General features: G+C 48.7%; 1 long non-coding RNA gene across 1 annotated transcript; it reads right to left on the bottom strand.

Moving 5' to 3' along the window:
• Positions 1-3,086: 3,086 nt before the first annotated feature.
• LOC128418104 (uncharacterized) lies at positions 3,087-6,761 on the bottom strand. Its single transcript, XR_008331661.1, has 3 exons — positions 5,585-6,761; positions 3,991-4,178; positions 3,087-3,139 (listed from the first exon to the last, which is right to left on the bottom strand). It is a non-coding gene; the product is annotated as an uncharacterized LOC128418104 (long non-coding RNA).
• Positions 6,762-18,970: the final 12,209 nt, after the last annotated feature.

Genomic DNA, 18,970 nt, shown 5'->3' with positions numbered 1-18,970 from the left:
ATATATCAATTTAATTATCATAGAATCATAGAATCATAGAGTTGGAAGAGACCACAAGGGCCATCGAGTCCAACCCCCTGCCAAGCAGGAAACACCATCAGAGCACTCCTGACATATGGTTGTCAAGCCTCTGCTTAAAGACCTCCAAAGAAGGAGACTCCACCACACTCCTTGGCAGCAAATTCCACTGTCGAACAGCTCTTACTGTCAGGAAGTTCTTCCTAATGTTTAGGTGGAATCTTCTTTCTTGTAGTTTGGATCCATTGCTCCGTGTCCGCTTCTCTGGAGCAGCAGAAAACAACCTTTCTCCCTCCTCTATGTGACATCCTTTTATATATTTGAACATGGCTATCATATCACCCCTTAACCTCCTCTTCTCCAGGCTAAACATGCCCAGCTCCCTTAGCCGTTCCTCATAAGGCATCGTTTCCAGGCCTTTGACCATTTTGGTTGCCCTCCTCTGGACACGTTCCAGTTTGTCAATGTCCTTCTTGAACTGTGGTGCCCAGAACTGGACACAGTACTCCAGGTGAGGTCTGACCAGAGCAGAATACAGTGGCACTATTACTTCCCTTGATCTAGATGCTATACTCCTATTGATGCAGCCCAGAATTGCATTGGCTTTTTTAGCTGCCGCGTCACACTGTTGGCTCATGTCAAGTTTGTGGTCAACCAAGACTCCTAGATCCTTTTCACATGTACTGCTCTCAAGCCAGGTGTCACCCATCTTGTATTTGTGCCTCTCATTTTTTTTGCCCAAGTGCAATACTTTACATTTCTCCCTGTTAAAATTCATCTTGTTTGTTTTGGCCCAGTTCTCCAATCTGTCAAGATCGTTTTGAAGTGTGATCCTGTCCTCTGGGGTGTTAGCCACCCCTCCCAGTTTGGTGTCATCTGCAAATTTGATCAGGATGCCCTTGAGTCCATCATCCAAGTCGTTGATAAAGATGTTGAATAAGACCGGTCCCAAGACAGAACCCTGTGGCACCCCACTAGTCACTCTTCTCCAGGATGAAGAGGAACCATTGATGAGCACCCTTTGGGTTCGGTCAGTCAGCCAGTTACAAATCCACTGAGTGGTAGCATAGTCAAGACCGCATTTTACCAGCTTCTTTACAAGAATATCATGGGGCACCTTGTCAAATGCCTTGCTGAAATCAAGGTAGGCTACATCCACTGCGTTCCCTTCATCTACCAGGCTTGTAATTCTGTCAAAAAACGAGATCAGGTTAGTCTGACATGACTTATTTTTCAGAAATCCATGCTGACTATTGGTGATCACAGCATTCCTTTCTAGGTGCTCACAGACTGTTTGCTTAATGATCTGCTCCAGAATCTTCCCTGGTATTGATGTCAGACTGACTGGGCGGTAATTATTTGGGTCCTCTCTTTTCCCCTTTTTGAAAATAGGGACAACATTTGCCCTCCTCCAGTCTGCCGGGACTTCGCCTGTTCTCCAGGAATTCTCAAAGATGACTGCCAGTGGTTCTGAAATCACATCTGCCAGTTCTTTTAATACTCTTGGATGCAGTTCATCTGGCCCTGGAGACTTGAATACATCTAGACTAGCCAAGTATTCTTGTACTATCTCCTTAGTTATTCTGGGCTGTGTTTCCTCTGCTGAATCCTTTGCTCCAAATTCTTCAGGTCGGGCATTGTTTTCTTTATCGGAGAAGACTGAGGCAAAGAAGGCATTGAGGAGTTCAGCCCTTTCTGTGTCCCCTGTTTGCATTTCACCATCTTCTCCTCTGAGTGACCCCACTGTTTCTTTGTTCTTACTTTTGCTACGAACATACCCATAAAAGCCTTTTTTGTTGCTTTTAACCTCTCTAGCAAGCCTGAGTTCATTCTGTGCTTTAGCTTTTCTGACTTTGTGTCTACACGTGTTGGCTATTTGTTTGAATTCCTCTTTGGTGGTTTCCCCCCTTTTCCATTTTTCGTACACATCCTTTTTTAATCTTAACTCAGTTAAAAGTTCTTTAGATAGCCACCCTGGCTTCTTTAGGCACCTTCCATGTTTCCGTCTCATTGGTATTGCCTGAAGTTGTGCTTTTACTATCTCCCTCTTAACAAACTCCCAGCCATCATGAACTCCCTTTCCTTTTAGTATTACTGTCCATGGGATCTCACCAAGCACTTCCCTAAGTTTTATGAAGTCGGCTTTCTTAAAGTCGAGAAATTGAGTCCTAGTATGCTTGGCTGCTCCTTTCCGCTGTATAGTAAACTTCAGAAGAGCATGATCACTCGCGCCTAATGATCCTTCCACTTCTACCCCACTAACCAGGTCATCAACATTGGTTAGGACCAGATCTAAAATGGCTGTTCCTCTTGTTGCTTCTCCCACTTTCTGATTAATAATCATCATCATCTGTTGGTGAGCAGGAGGAGGATGCTGAGCCCGAGGGATCGCTTTCCCGACCCTCTTTAACTCCCCAAATCCCCTCCACATCCCCTGAACCACCACCAGCAGATTCCCACAACCCCTGGGAGTAGGTAGCGCTCTGCTGGAAGGGAAAACTCTGAGCCAGTTCCTGGGGAAATGAAAAGCTATAGCTCAGAGGCTGAGCGTTGGCCTTGCAAGCAGAAGCTCTCAGGTTCAATCCCCGCTGGGACCGAGAGACCCCTGCCTGAAACCGTGGACAGCTGCTGCCAGTCCGTGTAGACAGCGTTGGACTAGATGGGCCAGCAGCCAGACTCCTGAAATCACGCTCGCCTGCTCACCTCCACGAAGAACGAGATGGAGAAGGCCAGCAGCAGCATCAGCAGCACATACACCCTCCAGATGGTTGGGGTGCAGAGAAACTGTGAGGAAAGAGGTTGCAAGCTGGTTATGCTTCCGCAGCGCCTTCAGGTCAGCCTGCCTGGCATCTGCCCCCTCCTTCCGCACCCCACATCCCTGCAGCCCGGCCCAGGGCTCTGCATTTTGCCCCAAGCGGAGAGCATGGCACTTCAATCTGGTGCCAGCTGAGGGGAGCTCCGGGTACACCATTCACCCTCCCTTGGAGTCTCCCGCTAGGCACTTCGACTCACCTCCATTCGTATGTAGATGGGGTCCAGGTCAGCGAAGAAAAGGAAAAAGGGAAAGGGAAAAGGAAAAGGGAAACTCTGAGCTGGACACACAGCAGGCCAGAGAAGATATCTGGGGAATCAAGAAGAGGAAGAGCCCCCAGTGAAGCCCAGGAATCGGGGGGCCTCTAGGATCAGGAAGAGCAACGGGAGATGGGAGGCAACAACAGTATCTGAAGGAGCGTCTCCACCCCCATCGTTCTACCTGGACACTGAGGTCCAGCGCCGAGGGCCTTCTGGCAGTTCCCTCACTGCGAGAAGCAAAGCTACAGGGAACCAGGCAGAGGGCCTTCTCGGTAGTGGCGCCCACCCTGTGGAACTCCCACCAGATGCCAAAGAGAACAACAACTACCGGACTTTTAGAAGACACCTGAACGCAGGCCTGTATAGGGAAGTTTTTAATGACTGATGTTTTACTGTATTTTAATATTTGGTTGGAAGCCGCCCAGAGTGGCTGGGGAAGCCCACCCAGATGGGCGGGATATAAATAATAAATAAATAATAATAATAATAATAATAATAATAATAATAATAATAATAATAATTAGTAGTAGTAGTAGTAGTAGTAGTAGTAGTAGTATTACCAAGCAGGTTCCCATGTGCCCCTGGACCTCAGGAAGGGCGACTGGTCACAGGGGTTGCTCCTGCTGCCACTACGATGGGTTCCTTCCTTCCTTCCTTCCTTCCTTCCTTCCTTCCTTCCTTCCTTCCTTCCCTCCCCAGGGTGTGATAAGGAGCAAAGAGACAATGCATGGAAAGCTCTCTGAGCACTGCAGGAAAACGCTACCTGGGCTGTGCCCACAACCAGACCCCTGGCGAGGCTGGTTCTGTGGTCTCTGCTGGGCTGGCTGGGGCAGAAGTCATCATGAACCGAAAAGGCAGAAAAGGGCGTGAGGGTCCGTTGCCCCCTCCCCGTTAACTCACAGTTGGTGTAGATGGGCTTCCGGAAGGGTTTCCACTTGGAGAAGACAAAGGCTGCGATGATGCAGTTGACGGTGACCAGTGGCCAGAGGGTGGTGTCCTCATAGCTCAGGATGGAGTGCTCCGGGGCTGTGGCGTTGCTGGCCATCCCGTTGCCCAGGGACACAGGGTGGTCTGCAGTAGGGCACCCCCTGGAAGGAAGACACCCCCCCCACCCGGAGTTACTTCCTCTGCCTCATTGTCCTGGTCAGATGCAGGTCAGAATGAAGAGGCAGAGGCAGATGCTGGCCAAGTTAACTCTTCATTCAAGGAAATGGCAGGCAACTCAGCCTAGTGGTCTCAGCAACCCTTCCCAGCACGTCTTGGCGCCAAGGAGCAGTTGCCAGGCTGAAGGTCCCTGCCTTCCACCGAAGGCTCCTCCTCTCCCGGATGTTTCCCAAGCCGCCTCAAACTGCGCCTGAGCACCTTTGGTCTCTGTTCTGCTTCCCTCCTTATTCTGGGAGAACAGGGGAAGGGGAGCTTGTGGGAATATTCAGGGTGGCAAGAGAGGATATATTGTTAATTAATATCCTTCCTAACTTGCACTAGCAAGATCCTTTACTAAGCAGAGTTTACATTCCCCTTCTTACACGCAGAGCAGATAGCTGGTTGCAGGCTCGTGTGAGCTTCTCACTATTATACAATTCAGTCTGTCTCAGATTGAATTGTACGTTCCTGGTAACTTCCCTTGAATCCCTCTTAAAAGAATAAAGATGCCACAGTCTTATTCAAAGATGATGAAAGACGTTTACTCACATCAGTTCACAGTTGGATTCCTGAAGGCAGACTTATTTACAAATATGTACATGTGGATCTACCCCATATGGGGGAATAATCCCAGTGCTTCTGCAGAGCTAGCAGAGCAGTCCTAGCTAGAAGCTGGTCAAACAAAGATGGGAATCGAAAGAACAGAGGTGATTTGTCCTTTCATTTTGTTACCTGGACAGGTTTGGTGAAGCCCACCTTTAGTCACATGCAAGGCAAGGATGCTCCAGCCAGGAGGAACAGGAAGTTTCAACTGGCTGCACCAAACATTCCCCTGCATGTCTTCTCTAGGATTAGAATGAACGTTGTACTTGACTGCCTCTCATGGATCACATATCACAGCTTCTCTGGATTCTGCAGCAGCCTCTTGAACCCACTCCTCTGCTCCAGCCTCAGAGTCTGAACTGTCCCCGTCACAGGTTCTTCCTGCTCACTAAACCCTGTTGCCCCTTCAGCACCCAGCACCACCTCCCAATTCTTTCTTTTAAGGAGATACTTTGCAGCTCAAAAGGATGAGGCATCTAAGCTCCCCACAAACAGATCAGAAGGAAGGCTCCACCGAGAGAGGATCTCGTATTACTTCCCCTTGAGCAAATTGGGGGTATTCTCCATGAGCAGAGGAAGCCTGGGTGAGCTTCAAATTTGCCCCCACCCTCCCACTGCTGCCTCTGGGAATAAGGGGAGCCTCTACTCTTAGACACCAGCAAGAGGGAAATGGCACCCCCTGGCCACCCACCCCAGCCCACCTCTAAGCCTCTCCCTGGGAGGTGCGCTCTTTGGATGGGGACCTCACCTGTGGCTGCGCAGGACAGAGTACCAGGGCTGCTGCTTCACATACAGGAAGGCGAAGACCTGGACGGTGAGGGTGAAGAGGACATTGAGGATGATGGAGAGCAGGAGCGGTGGGGAGAGGAGCCACCTGGGGGGTCGGTTGGGGGCCAGCTTGGGGTAGGCGTGGGTCAGGCTCACTGTGGGGAGGAAGAGATGGCATGGAGAAAGTGAAGAGTTTAGAAAGGTTGCCCTTCCCTTTATTGGCCGAGGGAGCCGGCGTACAGCTTCCGGATCATGTGGCCAGCATGACTAAGCCGCTTCTGGTCGAACCAGAGCAGCGCACGGAAACGCCGTTTACCTTCCCACAGGAGTGGGACCTATTTATCTACTTGCACTTTGACGTGCTTTCGAGCAACAGGAGCTCACCCCGTCGCAGGAATTTGAACCGCCAACCTTCTGATCGGCAAGCCCAAGAGGCTCAGTGGTTTAACCCACAGCGCCACCTGTGTCCCTTGCTCATTCAGGTTGGGGTAAGTCAAATTCAGGCTCCCTTCAGCTCAAGAGGGAATTGGCGTGTTTCACATCTGACTGTGCACCTTCCTTGTAGCAGCTGCCCCAAACCCAAACCCCATAACACAGTGATCTGCTTATTTGTTAGGCACACGACTAGGGTGATCTTGAAGGAGGTACTGGATATTCCCAAAGATCTGTATTTGCTAAAAGTGGGGCAGAGAGAGAGAGAGAATGAGTTCACGGAGGGCTCTCAGTCCTGCTGCTTGTGGACAGATTGTCACCCAGATTGTTACTTCGGATTGTTATGGAATTAACTCAGACCGAGTGGGAGAGTCTAGGGGGCTTTGCAATGACACCCAAAGATGTTTTGCTGGGACTGGATTCACACACGGGTCCATTGCGGCAAAATCACTTCCCTGCCTTACAGGATCCCAGGCAACAAACCCATTGCTCCTTTAGGTGGAGGCTTTTTATAAAGACGAGAACCACTGTGGATCAAGGATCTGGCTGTGACCTGGGGAGAGACCAGGGTTCAAATCCCTCACTCAGAAATGCAGCTCGCTGTGGGTGAGGAGGAGAAGATAGAAACCACCTTGAGCTCCTTGGAGGGAATGTAATTAATAGTATTAGTATATTAATTAATTATAGCAATAAAAATAAGGAAAGAAAGGACTCTCTTTAACTGAAGCCATTGTCTACCTCCAAGTTAGAACTACAGATGCCGTCAGTCACCCACCATTTGGCCTTTGGATGAATCTACTGTTAGAATTCCTGCTCCATGATTGCAGTCATGGGACTGTTGTCTTTCATATGACGGTGCCTGTTTTGACTCCACAGAGTGGGAAGTGACGGAGACAGGATGTTTGTGTTCCGTGAAGGGGGACTATTGTCCTTTGTTCTTTTTCTCTTTGCTGTCTGATGCTAGAGAGAGAGGGAGCCACGTTGCAGTGCTCCATGTGTGTTTATATGTAAATAAAGTAGAATAGCCAATATGCTGAGTTGCTGAGGTCTGTCACGCAAGCTGCGAAGACTCTGCGGATCCCTAAGTGTGCCGGTGTCTGTTGGCATCGGTCACTGTGATGTTTGGGCTGAAGAAAGCTTTTGAAGCTCCCAAACGATCGTCCAGGAGGGAGGGAACATTCCAGTGGAGCATGTGTCTCTGCCAGGGTCCTACTCAAGTGTAGGACGAACTCCTGACATCTACACCTGTCAATATTTATATATGTACGTACCCAATACAGCAGAGCAGTGCCAATGAACTGGCCCATCCCATACAGAGTCAGGTATTTAATCACCGAGAAGGTGGGGGGTATAAATAAAAATTTATTATTATTATTATTATTATTATTATTATTATTATTATTATACAACAGGAGGAAGGAGGCAGTGAAGGAAAGCCACACTGGGTCCCACAAGGCACCTCCGGAGAGGTTTGGCGTGGCGGGAACAAAGCCACGGAAGCGAAGGAGGCAAAACCCACCTGATCAGTTCCGGCACACACTCGATGTTCGGGATTTGGGAGGTGAAGGGAGACGCGACGGAAGCCTCTTGCTCCTAGAGGGAGATCCCGGCGTGAGCCATCTTCAAGGCCTGAAAGAGCAGCAGCATCAGCCATCGCCCCCATTCAATCTCAGATGGAATCAAGAGAATTGTAGCAACAGGAATCGCCTTTTGGTTTCCACTTAGGACCCGCCACATCCGTGGGGAAAGGGATCCGGGTGGGTCACAAGCTTTATTATTATTATTATTATTATTATTATTATTATTAATCATTTAACAAATCTAATTACCTACCCCGCAGTCGTTGGCTCCGTCGCCACACATTCCCACATAGTAGCTAGGAGACAGGAGGGAACATCATTTGAAAGTTCAGGTTTTTGTTTTGTTTTGTTTTTTAAAAAAGATGTTAAAAATCCCATTCACAAAACGACCAGAAGCCTTCTTATTAGGGATAATGTCAACTGAAATAAAAAAAGAAGTAAGATCTCTCTTTATGTATGCAACATCCGCAGCCAGAATTTTTATTGCAAGGTATTGGAAAAATGGAACTATACCTACAAAATCTGAATGGCAAGTTAAACTATGAGAATATCTGCAAATGGCAAAAATGACAGGGAGGGTATGAGGGTATTCGATGCAAAAGGTAAATCAAGAATGGATTATATTCAAGGAATAGCTTAAACATTACTGTGACGGCAAAAAGGTCCTTCTCCCTGTCCCCTGAGCTCTGCTCCCAGAATCACGATGGCAAGGAAGGAACCTACTCTAGCTTCTGAACTTCTTCCACAAGGCTGGACTTCTGTGCTGGAGACATCCTGGCAAACACTGTTGCGTTCAGAAGAATCTGTGGATATATATATTTAAAAAACCCCACCAAATAAACACAGAATTATAGAATTGTAGAGTTTGAAGGGACCCTAAGCCTCATCTTAGAATCATAGAATCATAGAGTTGGAAGAGACCACAAGGGCCATCGAGTCCAACCCCCTGCCAAGCAGGAAACACCATCAGAGCACTCCTGACATATGGTTGTCAAGCCTCTGCTTAAAGACCTCCAAAGAAGGAGACTCCACCACACTCCTTGGCAGCAAATTCCACTGTCGAACAGCTCTTACTGTCAGGAAGTTCTCCCTAATGTTTAGGTGGAATCTTCTTTCCTGCAGTTTGGATCCATTGCTCCGTGTCCGCTTCTCTGGAGCAGCAGAAAACAACCTTTCTCCCTCCTCTATGTGACATCCTTTTATATATTTGAACATGGCTATCATATCACCCCTTAACCTCCTCTTCTCCAGGCTAAACATGCCCAGCTCCCTTAGCCGTTCCTCATAAGGCATCGTTTCCAGGCCTTTGACCATTTTGGTTGCCCTCCTCTGGACACTTTCCAGTTTGTCAGTGTCCTTCTTGAACTGTGGCGCCCAGAACTGGACACAGTACTCCAGGTGAGGTCTGACCAGAGCAGAATACAGTGGCACTATTACTTCCCTTGATCTAGATGCTATACTCCTATTGATGCAGCCCAGAATTGCATTGGCTTTTTTAGCTGCCGCGTCACACTGTTGGGTCATGTCAAGTTTGTGGTCAACCAAGACTCCTAGATCCTTTTCACATGTACTGCTCTCAAGCCAGGTGTCACCCATCTTGTATTTGTGCCTCTCATTTTTTTTTGCCCAAGTGCAATACTTTACATTTTTCCCTGTTAAAATTCATCTTGTTTGTTTTGGCCCAGTTCTCCAATCTGTCAAGGTCGTTTTGAAGTGTGATCCTGTCCTCTGGGGTGTTAGCCACCCCTCCCAGTTTGGTGTCATCTGGAAATTTGATCAGGATGCCCTTGAGTCCATCATCCAAGTCGTTGATAAAGATGTTGAATAAGACCGGGCCCAAGACAGAACCCTGTGGCACCCCACTAGTCACTCTTCTCCAGGATGAAGAGGAACCATTGATGAGCACCCTTTGGGTTCGGTCAGTCAGCCAGTTACAAATCCACTGAGTGGTAGCATAGTCAAGACCGCATTTTACCAGCTTCTTTACAAGAATATCATGGGGCACCTTGTCAAATGCCTTGCTGAAATCAAGGTAGGCTACATCCACTGCGTTCCCTTCATCTACCAGGCTTGTAATTCTGTCAAAAAACGAGATCAGGTTAGTCTGACATGACTTATTTTTCAGAAATCCATGCTGACTATTGGTGATCACAGCATTCCTTTCTAGGTGCTCACAGACTGTTTGCTTAATGATCTGCTCCAGAATCTTCCCTGGTATTGATGTCAGACTGACCTGGGCGGTAATTATTTGGGTCCTCTCTTTTCCCCTTTTTGAAAATAGGGACAACATTTGCCCTCCTCCAGTCTGCCGGGACTTCACCTGTTCTCGAGGAATTCTCAAAGATGACTGCCAGTGGTTCTGAGATCACACCTGCCAGTTCTTTTAATACTCTTGGATGCAGTTCATCTGCCCTGGAGACTTGAATACATCTAAACTAGCCAAGTATTCTTGTACTATCTCCTTAGTTATTCTGGGCTGTGTTTCCTCTGCTGAATCATTTGCTCCAAATTCTTCAGGTCGGGCATTGTTTTCTTTATCGGAGAAGACTGAGGCAAAGAAGGCATTGAGGAGTTCAGCCCTTTCTGTGTCCCCTGTTTGCATTTCACCATCTTCTCCTCTGAGTGACCCCACTGTTTCTTTGTTCTTCCTTTTGCTACGAACATACCCATAAAAGCCTTTTTTGTTGCTTTTAACCTCTCTAGCAAGCCTGAGTTCATTCTGTGCTTTAGCTTTTCTGACTTTCTGTCTACACGTGCTGGCTATTTGTTTGCATTCCTCTTTGGTCGTTTCCCCCCTTTTCCATTTTGTGTACACATCCTTTTTTAATCTTAACTCAGTTAAAAGTTCTTTAGATAGCCACCCTGGCTTTTTTAGGCATCTTCCATGTTTCCGTCTCATTGGTATTGCCTGAAGTTGTGCTTTTACTATCTCCCTCTTAACAAACTCCCAGCCATCATGAACTCCCTTTCCTTTTAGTATTACTGTCCATGGGATCTCACCCAGCACTTCCCTAAGTTTTATGAAGTCGGCTTTCTTAAAGTCAAGAAATTGAGTCCTAGTATGCTTGGCTGCTCCTTTCCGCTGTATAGTAAACTTCAGAAGAGCATGATCACTTCCACTTCTACCCCACTAACCAGGTCATCAACATTGGTTAGGACCAGATCTAAAATGGCTGTTCCTCTTGTTGCTTCTCCCACTTTCTGGACAATGAAGTTGTCTGCAAGGCCAGTGAGGAATCTGTTTGACCTTATGCTCTTGGCTGAGTTTGACATCCAACAAATATCCGGGTAATTGAAGTCCCCCATTACTACTATCTCCCTTCCTTTTGCATGCTTGGCCATCTGTTCCAGGAAGGCATCATCTATGTCCTCCGTTTGGCTTGGGGATCTATAGTAAACTTCCACAATGAGGTCACTGTTATTCTTCTCTCCCTTAATTTTGACCCAAATGCTCTCACTTTGGCTTTGAGGTTCTAAATCTTGGATCTCTTCACAGGTATACACATCCCTGACATATAATGCCACTCCTCCTCCTTTCTTGTCTGGTCTGTTTCTCTGAAATAGATTGTATCCCTCCATTATTACATTCCAATTGTGGGACTTATCCCACCAGGTTTCAGTGATGCCTATTATGTCATATTTAGTTTGCTGTACCAAGAGCTCAAGCTCATCTTGTTTATTTCCCATGCTTTGTGCATTAGTGTACAGACATTGAAGTCCATTAATCATTCCCCCATGTCTCTTATTTAAGGATTTTTTCCTCCCACCACTAGGTCTGCGTGCTGTTTGCTCCATTTGGTCTATGACATTTGGATGATCATCTTCATCAATTGATAGACTCCTACCTTCAGGAGCACTGTCTCCCTTCCACACATTAGTCAGTTTAAAGCCCTCCTGATGAGGTTTCTGAGATTTTTGGCAAAAACATTCCTCCCAACCATTGTGAGGTGCAGCCCATCGCTTGCCAGAAGTCCATCTTCAAGAAACTGCAGTCCGTGATCTAAGAATCCAAACCGTTCCTGTTTGCACCATTTGCGAAGCCAGCTGTTCACTTCCACTATTTTTCCCTCTCTCCCTGGGCCACGGCGTTCAACTGGGAGGACAGATGAGATGACAATTTGTGCATTTAATTGCTTCAATTTCCTGCCCAGAGCCTCGTAGTCTCTTTTGATCTTCTGGAGGCTATTGCTTGCAGTGTCATTGGTTCCCACATGAACCAAGAGGAAGGGGTATTTGTCAGTGGGTTTTATGATTCCTTGCAGTCGTTCAGTTACATCTTGGATCTTAGCCCCGGGGAGACAGCACACTTCCCGAGACATCTTGTCAGGCCCACAGATCACTGCTTCTGTTCCCCTCAGTAGGGAATCCCCTATCACCACTACACGCCTCCTCTTAGGTTTGGTCGGGGTTCTTCCGTGAGCTGTCCGTTCCAAGGTTGCCTGCACATTCCCTGAGGACTGACTTTGCTGCTCGCCTTCATATACCTGATCGACTGTAATGAGGGAGAGATCCTCCAATGGAGTGTGCTCTTCTTCTTCCATGCTAGGGGAGAGGACCTCAAAGCGATTGTGTATTTCTAAATAATCAGAGCGAACCCTGGGCCTCCTACTTCTTTGAGTCACGTTTCTCCATATATCTGGCTCCTGTGTTGGTGAACTAGCCTCCTTCTCAGGGGAGTCCCCTGTCTCCTCCTTGGTGGAGACGGTGTGCTCTGTTGCTTCCAAGAAGAGCTCCAGCTCTCTAATTCTTTGGAGTGTAGCTACACGTTCCTCCAGTTGCTGGACTTTGTCTTTTAAGAGGGGAATCAACATGCAATTGCTGCAGGTAAAGCTGCCTGCAACCTTTGGCAAGATGGCAAACATTGCGCAGGAACCGCAGGCGACTGCAGCTGTTCCCTCACCCTCCATCTTGAGAACGTGTCGTTGGGGGTGGCTACAGCGGTCCTCCATCATAAAAAGCGTGAAGACAGGACAAATAACTCCCCCCCTCAAAAAACCTAGGTCTCCCTCAACAAACGTTTGAGACTAGCTCCCCTAAATCTAAAAGATGGATCAAACTGTGCGCGCCGCTAGGCGCGTGCCGCTGCCCTGCAAGCTCTGATAAGCTCCTCCCACAGCTAATCACCTGCCTCAACAGAAACCCTGCCCTCTCTGACCTTTGCACAGGGAGAGCAGCTAATCAGCCACAAAGAAACACACACACACAAGAAACCCCTTTTTGCTCCTTCTTCAACTGCTGCCCTGCAAGCTCTGATAAGCTCCTCCTCTGATAAGCTCATCTAGTGGCGTCTCCTTCATTGAATGTTTTTAAACAGAGGTTGGATCTGTGGGATGTGAGACACAAGAGCAGTCAAGTAAAACATTCCTAGAGTGAACATGTTTGCACATGGGAGGAATGTTTGTCCAGCAGCAGGTAAACTTCCTGTTTCCTTCTGGTCTGGGACAGACTTCCTCTGCATGTGACTAGAGGTGGGCGTGGCCTCGCCTGTGCAGGTAACGACAAAAGCACAGGGCAGGGCAGCCATCTCTCTCTCTTTGACTACATGCATCGAAGAAGCAACATCTGCTTAGCCAAAGATGCTCTCTTGGCCTCCAGCCAAAAGAGGACAAAGGGACTGTCTCCTTATGAGATAGTTTCCAGGTGTAGGTTACTTTTCTAAGCTAAGTCTGTCTTCTGGGATCCGATTGTGAACAGAATGTGAGTAAACTCTTTTTATACTTTTATAGAAGACTGTGTTGTGTCTTATCTTTTATGAGGGAATAAGGGGAAAATACCAGAACAGTTCTTACAGAGGCTTTAGCGAGCCTGAGCAAACGCATCCGCTGCGAGTTTAAAAAGGGGAATGTTACTCTGCTAAATTGTGAACTTGTTAACACAAGTTGGAAAGGCTATAATCAAACAATATATCCTCTCCTGCATCCCTGAACATTCCCACAGGATGGCCATCTATCTGGGATTCTTTAGCACTGCAGAGGGCTGGACTAGATGGCGCTTAGGGGATCCCTCCTGTTTGGAATGCTACGATTCTATGAAACAGTGTCCTGGAGGAGTCCAGGGAGGCCGTGCAGAGGAGTCAATGACGCGGGAGAAATCTGGGAGTGCCAAAGAACATTTGCGCCGTGGACAGAAGATCAAGACGGTCCAGTACAAGCCCACCCTGAAAGTGCAGGACGTTTATTGCTTCACAAGACACACACCTGGAGGCCCCTTCCGCCCAAAGAAAGTCCCGCATTGCAGCCTGGTTCCAAGAAAGTGCCCTTGAGGATGCGTCCTGGTCTCAATGGGGGGCCCATTCCTCATTCCCTCCCTGCCACCAGCCCTAGGGACCACCCACCGCCTTCCCCACAGCGTACCTTGGGCAGGAGGCTGCCGAAGTGTTTCATGAGGACGTGATAGGTGTCCCCGTTCAAGGCGAAGTGGAAGTCGCTCTCTTTCCCACTAGCGTCAGAGACGTCAATGGAGATGTCGGGAGTCTGGAAGTCAGGAATTACGCCCCGGTGACTTATTTCAGAATTTGCGCAATTGGAAGCATCTCAGCCAAACGGGGTCAGAAGCTTGGGGGCACATCCATTCCACCCAGATTGAACCTATGCAAAAAGCTCTGGAGCTCCTGCCTTACTGTGGTTTTGTCTGTATTGGGCACCTCCTCTATCAGCTGCCAGGTAATGGATGCCCGGTTGGAGCCCTCTGCCTCCCTGGCTTCTACGAGGATCACTCTGCTGCTAATGGAGAACATCCCACAGTTCCTGGCGACTGTGATGGCTGTCTGAAGATTGAAGTCTGTGGGGCTGTTTGTGGGGCTCATTTGCCTCCCCCTGGGCCCCCAGGATCTCCAAAACCATGCCTGCCCTTCTGCACACCCAAAGGGGCTTTGGGCTTCTGTGTATTGAAAAGGAGCAATCCTCTCTGTGCTGGCCTGGGATTCGGACTCGGATGCTGAACCTGAGGAATCCCACCCTGCACAGGAGTCCCTGCCTCCAGAACCAACTGAGCCAGGGCTGGGGCATGAGCCTGAAGGGTCCTCACCTGTGCTGGATCCTCAGGTGCAGGCACCAGCTGAGTCTGCTCTGGCTCATGAGGTGATGGAGGACCCATTGCCTGCAGGTGCTCCTCTCCCAGCCCCATCAGAGGATGCTGAGGTTGCCTCTGGGTCCGGTAACCCACCCCAGCCTCTCCTGAGCTGCAGAGGCTCAGGGCAGAGAGACAGAGGGAACTAAGTTCCCACAGGAGGAGGGCTCACCTCCAAGCCAGGAGAGGCAAGTCACCTGTGGACCGGGGCCACCCTATGCCTCAGGGCAGATAAAAGCCGGCCAGCCCCAGTCCCAGGTTGCAGAAGCAACATTGTTGGTAGCCTGTTCCTGCCGGCACCCTGTCCTGCTCTTCTGCCAGAGTTCCTGACCTCACCCGACTCCCTGCCTTGGACCCAGCTTCAGCTTTGATGGACAGCCTCCATACTGCGCCCTCGACCTTGGACTGGACTTGGACCTCGCCACATGGTTAACCCTCAGGACCAGCACACTCTCCCTCCCATTGCCAGTAACTAACTGAAGGTCTCCTCTTGGACTTCCGGGTTAGCGCCATCGCCTAATGGCGGATTCCCTCCGAGCTCCGGAGGGAATCGGCTTAGTAGGGGTCGGGTCCTGCCGCGGCGGCGACGCGGGGACCCTCAGATACCACAGGCGCTGAAGCCTGTGGACCTGGTGACTCAGCGGGCAGCATTTGCGCCCCCCTGACCCGCGAAGGAGCCTTTTTAAAGGCTCCGGAACGGGGGACGGAGAGCGGTGCGGTGCTGTGAGTCGACTGCTTCCCCTACTGAGTGAAGCCGCATGCCATGGACGGAGAGCGCTGACTTCTTTCTCTGAACATTTGGACTAAAAGTAACAACCCGTGAGTAATACGGAAATTGGACTTAAAAAGAGAATTTTTGGGGGGGAATTAGGCACGACCGGGTAAAGCGCAAAGAGGAAGTCCGCCTACCCGCCTTGTAAACATCTTAAAGCAAGGATTTTATAACTAAGGTTGAGAAAACACCTTTCTCTTTTGTGGATAAAAGCAATTAACTACACATTTTGGCAATATAAGTGATTGTGCTGGAGGATAAGAGCTAATATTGAGAGTGGAATTGTCACCCCTCCCCCAAGACCCGGGAGCGGTCGGTGAGAGAGCCTGCGGAAGAGATATAGAAGACTTTGACAGTTGTCAAACTAGCTGTCAAAGCTGGGGAAAAAGGAGAACTTTGTTTCTGTTGTCTTTGCTGGTTATATTTGTTACAATTTGGTAACAAATTGTTAAAAATAAAGAAGAAAAGGCTAACTTGACTTTTGGGTTGGAACTGGAAGATACTAAGAAACCAGAATCCCTCTAGAGGGGGTTCAGGACATTACAAAAATGGCTGTAAGTGGAAAAACACTGGCTGAACTGGAGAGGACTTTTTTTCTCTTGGGAAAGCTGCAGGAACAGAGTGATGTTTTGGCTACAAATGTTACAATATTGAATGGAACAGTAAATAAAGTTACTGAGCCTGGGAGGGACTTGACTCAAGTCTTTGCAGCTGAACAAAAAAAAAGTTTTGTAGTTGAACTAAAAATCTCTGCAGCTGAACAAGAAAAGAAATCTGAGAAATTTGAGAATGTGATGAAAGAGAAACATGATGATTTGAAGGAAAAGGAAGGAGGAGCTATAATGCCACAGATGATTGAGGAGAGCCAGAGGCCGGTTAAGATGGATATAAAGGAAAATAAGATCAGAATGATGAAAATCTGGTTTGAACTGAAGAATGGAGAGATCTCCTTATGTGGAGACCTGAAGACCTATGGAATACAAACCTGGCTAAAGTGGAAACTGGAGCTTTTGGGACATTTGGACTTAAGAGAAGCAAGAAACAAGATTTTGGCTCCACTTTTAAATATGGAGGCCTGGCTGGAAGAAACATGGACCTTATTGGGACAGAGCTTCTTCGAGATTTGGTGTTCAATATAAAGGACTATCAAAAAAACCGGCAGAGAGGAATTGAGAGAGAATTAAGAGCCTCGGACGTGAGGTCGCCAGGCTGACAGCAGATGGACTGATGGACTTTTGTTGGGGTTCGAAACCGGGAAAGGGGGGGTGGGGCTTTGGGAATCCAAAGGGTGTACAATTATATTCTGTTTCATTTAATTTTGTTTTGCCACTAACATAAAAATGGGGAATTTGTGGAAGGGAATTGGGGTTGACCTTAGAAAAAGATTTTTAAGAATAAGTACTGATGTATAAAGATTGAGATTTATAAGTTAAAATTGGTTAACTAAAATGAATTAAAGAAAATAAGGTAAAGTTTGGGGACAAGAACTTGCTGAACTAAAAATTGGAACTGGAATACAAGAAGGGGAGGTGTGGGGAAGTCAAGGAAATTGGTTATTGATAGTAAGAAATGTAAATTTTATGTGTTTTAAATTGTTTTTTTGTTTTTTCTTTATTTTTTGAAAATTTCAATAAATATTTATTAAAAAAAATATGAAGGTCTCCTCTTGAAGGCCCAAAGGCCGCTGGGACTTCTCTCATCCTGATTCTCTGATAGGGTGTTGACACGTCTCGCCATTCATCATCCATTCAGCCCACATTTTTCAATGGGTTTCGTGGTCACTTTCCAAACGGGAAGAAAAGTGTGTTTCTTTGTGGCTCTGGGCCAAGAGAGAACTTTCCTGGGCTTGAAATGTGCACACCAGCATCCCACAAAATACTGGCAGTCTGCAGGTGGCCGAAACCACTTGAACCCCCCCCTTTTGGACCACCATCTTGTTTCTATTCGACACCATCCAGAACGGCTTAATCGGTTGGGAGAATCGGACTCGAAAGCTCAAACGCTGCATGCATTTAGCCAAAGGTTTGCAAATGCCAGTATGCGACCACAAAAGAAAAGCTACGTTTCTTGGGAAATCTGTCAACCACAATGCAGTTTCAGTCTGCCTCCACCCCCGCCTATGATTTTTAGAGAGACTGAGCCCCACGTATGTTTGCATCTGTCAGGGGCTCAGGAGCCGAAGCACAGGGGAGAGAGGAAATGGAGAGCGAAGGGGAAGAATCCGAGGGCAGCGTAGGGGAGTATGACAGTGACCCGAGAGATTCCATGAGCTTCTCCAGCGAATCAGAAGATTCCCAGAAGGGGGCGCCGATGGTCAGGGCAAGGGGGGTCCCAGGGGGGACCAGAAACAAGGGGCCAGCGGGGACTCCCAAAGCAGCAGCGGGGGATCAGGACCAGCTTCCCCACCAGAGCGTAGTGGGGGGGAAGAGTCACATGTGTCAGGACCAGCGTCTCCTCCAGCGGGGAGAGAAGATGAGTCAGGGCTGACCACGCCTCCATCGGAGAGTGGGGGAACGGAGGGGAGGTCAGTTCCAGCTAGCCTCCCCGAAGGGGGAAGCAGTGACAGCAGCAGTACAACGGTCAGGAGGAAGGTTGCCGGCTGGGCGCGCGCGCCAAGTTCAAATGTACAGGCGCGCGGGACAGCAGGAAACCCGGATTGGGAACCAGGTCCTAAAGCCCGCCGGAGGGAGGGGGAAGACTCAGGGGACTCAGCGTCAGAAGAGTCTAGGAAGGGCGAGACCCCGACGGACAGGCGGAACCAGAGGAGGAGAGAGCAAAGGAAGAGGTGGAGCAAGGCTAGAGTCTTAAACTGGTGTCTGGGGGGAGGAGATTCAGACGGAGCTTCAGCGGTCTAGAGTTTGAGACGTAGAGCTGCACGCTGCAGCTGTGAAAGTGAAACTGAACTTCAATAAAGACTTTCGTACTTAACAACGAAACGGCGTTGGTCCTTTGTGAGCTGGGACCTCGGGCAGCTCTGACAGCATCAATAAAGGCTTGGTCTCCCGCCCCCCCCACCAGTTAAAGCCTTTGGGAAACCCCAGCGAGGGAGAACCCCTTGCAAACCCTTCACAAACGCACAACCACACAACCACAACCTGTGACCATGACACTGCGGATGCGAGCAGAGCTGAGTAGGTACCTGTGACCATGACACTGCGGATGCGAGCAGAGCTGAGTTCTTCCAGGACAGCCTGAGTCTCCATCTTCAGCCGATTCTCCATGACCAGGAGACCCAAGAAGGTCAGGCTCCATCTTGTCTCTGGGAGGCAAGAGGGGAGAGTGAGGGGCTTCTGAAGAGGCCCAGAGCAGCTGCTGGACCCAGAGAGGCCTGGGGGCTGCTCTGGGGCACGGCCTTGAGGTGGCCGGCCCCACAGAGAGTCCTCTATGAAGTCGTCCCCCACTATGCCGCTGGCTGCCAGTGAGGCTCATCCACATTTACGTTATAAGAAAAATACTGCTCCCTTTCCCTTATGGGGTATCTAAGAGCCCTATAGAGTCTTTAAGTAGGTTCCCT

Source organism: Podarcis raffonei, chromosome 7 (assembly GCF_027172205.1).
Source record: "Podarcis raffonei isolate rPodRaf1 chromosome 7, rPodRaf1.pri, whole genome shotgun sequence".
Lineage (NCBI taxonomy): Eukaryota > Metazoa > Chordata > Lepidosauria > Squamata > Lacertidae > Podarcis > Podarcis raffonei.
Note: the sequence above shows the minus strand (reverse complement) of the source record. Positions and strands in the feature narration are given on the sequence as shown.